The following is a 4132-nucleotide window of genomic DNA, read 5'->3' as shown; positions in this document are numbered from 1 at the left end:
ATACAATTTGAAATCTGAAACTGGCAGGCCAACTTCCTTATAATATTTTTTCCATTTTAGTTTCATGATATTCTTGTCTTTGAGTTCTTTCAGAAAACTTTTGTTACTACTTCTATGATGATTAACACTTTGGAATATAATTTGAAATCTAGTACTGCTAGATAGTCTTCTTTCACATTTTTTCTGGTTATTCCCTTGAGTTTCCTTTTATGTTCTTGGTCTTTTATTGTTTTAGGTAAATCTGTAATTATTTTTTATAGATCCATATTCTTTGGTAGTTTAATTGTATGGCACAAAATAAGTGAATTAATTTAGGAAGAATGGTCATTTTTATGACATTGGCTCAGCCTACCAATGAACAGCTCATATTTCTCCATTTGGTTAGAAGTTTCTTTATTTGTGTGATTCATAAGTATCATATAGTCCCTGGGTTTGTCTTGGGTAGACTCCCAAGAATTTTACACTGTCTGAAGTTACTTTAAATGAAATTTATCTTCCTTTCTTTTCCTTCTGGGTTTTGTTGGTAGTATATAGAAATGCATATGATTTATATAGGTTTATTTTATATTCTGCAACTTTACTAAAGTTGTTAATTATTTCACCTAGATTTTTACCTTTTATAATTATTCTCATCTTTGTTGGATATGTTATTCTTTGTTGTAAGCCTAGTTCTTTTGCTCTATGAAATGCTGGTGTCCAGTCTGTTCCTTGGGTCCCCAAAGTCCCTTGTTCACTACAAGCAGTGCCTGGGGTCCTGCTCGCTAGAGCTGGCCCTTGCAGATTCCATAGTAGCCACTCCTTCAGTCCCCAGCTTTGGGCCATTGAGGGTTACAGAAGCTGAGCCTGCAGCAACCCCAGCTGTCTCCAGGGATTTCCACCTGCTAAATTTTGGTGATATCTTCTGGGATGCAGGCAAACAAGATGGAATTGCTAATTCTGCCCCCATGGATTATCTTAGTGATTGACTCTGTTTACTTTCTTCCTGCCCTCTGAGTCTAAGGTGAACAGAAACTTTCCTCCCTATCTGTTCAACTTCACTCTGACTCCTGACTGTATTTGCTGCCCTTAGTTTTGATTCTGTGGAGTTATTTTTGCTTGTTTGTAGAGGGTATTAGAGGGATGAGTAAATCTTATGCTCTATTCCACCATATTCCCACAATGCATCTCCTAAAAGGAAATTTAAAAAATCTATTGATTCATATGCTTTAATTTTATTTTTTAATTACATGTAAAATAATTTTAATGTTCATTAAAAAATAATTGAGTTCCAAATCATCTCCCTCCATTTCTACCTTACCCACTCCATGAGAATGAAAGCAATTTTATGTAGGCTAAACATGAGCAGTCAAGCAAAATATAATTGCGTAAAAAATAATATGCTTTTATTTGCATTCAAACTCCATCAGTTTTTTTTTCCTTCTGGAGATGGATAAACATTCTTCTTCATGATTCCTTTGGAAATGTCTTGCATCTTTATATTTCTGACAATAGCGAAGTCATTCACAGTTGATCACTGTACACTGTTGCCATTGCTATGTACAATGTTCTTCTGATTAAGCTCATTTCATTTTTCATCAGTTCATATGTCTTTCTAGATGTTTTGGAAACCATTCCTCTCATCATTTTTTATAGCATAGTAGTATTCCATCACAATTACATACCACAAGGGTAGAGCCAAGATGGTGGCTTAGTAGCAGTGGCAGTTGAAACTACTCTGACAATCCTACAATTATATATCACAGTATTTTTAGCCATTCCTCAATTGATGGGCATCTCCTCATTTTCCAATTCTTTGCCACGAATTGGTTACTTTCATCAAATACTAGATTATTGTGGTCATTTACCATTGCATGTTGTATTTTTGTAATAGAGTTGGATATCTGGTATAGTCAGGCCACTTCACTTTTTTTCTTTTTTATTGATTACATTGATATCCAAATACCATTTCCTTTCTCTTATCTCCTTCCTTTCTAACTTTCCTGCTAAAATATATTTCTATTACAGATGCTATATGTATGTCCACATATATATACATACACATATTTATACACACATATATACATATATTTCCATTTTAACCAATTTAGATATTAATGAGGTTAAAGCATTCTCTGCCCTCCATTTTCCCTTCTATTATAAAAACTCTTACATGTCTCTTTTAGGTAGAAATTTCCCCTAACCTTTCCCTTCCTTCCCCCAATCCCAGAACATCCTTCTTTTCTGCCTAACCTTTTTTATTTTTAACATCTTCCCAATATAAAGGACTCACTCTTGTACCCTCTTTCTATGTAGAATCCTTCTAATTGGACTAATAATGAAAATGTTCTTAGAAGATGCATGTATTTTCTTCCCATGTAGAATTATAAATAATTTAACCTTATTGAATCATTTATGATTTCTTCTTCATGTTTACCTTTTTATGCTTCTTTTCAATCTTATATTTGAAAACCTGATTTTTCTATCCAACTCTTATTTTCATCAGAATTGCTTGAAAGCCCTCTATTTCATTAAATATCAGTTTTCCCCTTTAAAGATAACATTCACTTTTGCTGGGTGGGTTATTCTTATTGTAATCTTAGTTCTTTGCTTCTTCATTTCTGGAGTATCTATCATATTATAAGATCTCTACTCCTTTACAGTGGTGACTTCTAAATCTTGTGTGATCTTGACTTTCTATCCATGGTATTTAAATTGTTTCATTCTGACTACTTGAAAAAATTTCCTTTTGACCTGGGAACTCTTGAATATTCCTGAGTGTTCTCTTTTTAGTACATTTTATGAGGTATCATAATTATTTATTTAATATTGCTTTGACAATTAATATCTGTCTTTAAATTCTTTGCCTCATAATCTTGTTTCAAATGTTTTATGTTAGTACAAAATACATTGGTTTGGTTCATTTAAATATCAACACATGATAGTTCAACTTTGGTTACCTACTTAATTCTGTCTTATAAGAAGAATCTCATATTTCATGTTTCCAAAAAGGAAACCTTGCCTATAGTTTTCTTCTTTCTAGCTGTATTCTTAATATGTACAGTTTCTAGGTGTATTTTTAATATGAGTTATGAACTTCCCTTTCCTGATCAGTTATAGAGAAGATAGAAAGGAAAGAAATCTATGTTGGATCTCTTTCTCCTCTTTTTCTGTACACCTCTGCCTGTATTATTTCTAATATCCTTCCACTATATCTTCACTTACTCTCCTAAAACTTATAGGTAGGATAAACTCCCTTTTTCCCAAAGAAAATAATATTTAAATAAAAATATCATACCTTCTTTGATTTAAAAAAGTTGATACTTAAAATGACTTTGTCTTTTCTTATTTCTGAACCTTATATTATAACAGAATAGAGAGGCAGTATGCTTTACTTGCAAAAGGATAGACTTGCCATCAGAAGACCTAGTCTTGGGTTCTTGCTTTACCAATCCCTAGTTAAATGATCCTGGATAGTCACTCAAGTGCTGTAGAGAGCCATAAATAAACAGTTTAATCTGTAAATCCTACCAGATCCAGCTATAGCTGATGATTATAACTAATTGATGACTCCTTTCATTATTAAAAGTTTTTCTGTGTAATAAATCATTTTAATTTAAAAAAAGGGGAAATATGTGGGAAGCCAATAAGAGAATAGATAAAAATTTGAGATTCCTCTTTTGACCTCTTTTGTGATCCTTGTGATTTCTTGTTGAAAAGTATTGTGGCCTTATTGAAAAGCTTTAAGTTCCTAGCATACTGACAGTTAAGAGGTTAACAATTTCTCTCTAAGACTAAAGATAGAAATTAAGCAAAAGGCTGGCTGGACTCTGAATCTGTTTCTAGACACTTCAAGGTCAATAATGGACAAAATTTAGACAAAACCTCCTCCAGTGGGGACTATTCATCCCTGAGAAAGTATTCCCAGACAACTTTCAATAATGGGCCAGCCAAAATCCAGCCTTGGCCTTGTTCTATTCTGAAGTCAAATGAGATTTTTTGTGTTTTTATATGACATAATTTGTAACTTCTGTGCATCTGCAAAGTTTCAGGGGGGTTCATGTGTGTGAAATGAGTCTTGAGATATATATATATATATATATATATATATATATATATATATATATATATAATAAACTCCATGCTCCTGGAGAAA

This window comes from Gracilinanus agilis, chromosome 2 (assembly GCF_016433145.1).
Source record: "Gracilinanus agilis isolate LMUSP501 chromosome 2, AgileGrace, whole genome shotgun sequence".
Lineage (NCBI taxonomy): Eukaryota > Metazoa > Chordata > Mammalia > Didelphimorphia > Didelphidae > Gracilinanus > Gracilinanus agilis.
Note: the sequence above shows the minus strand (reverse complement) of the source record.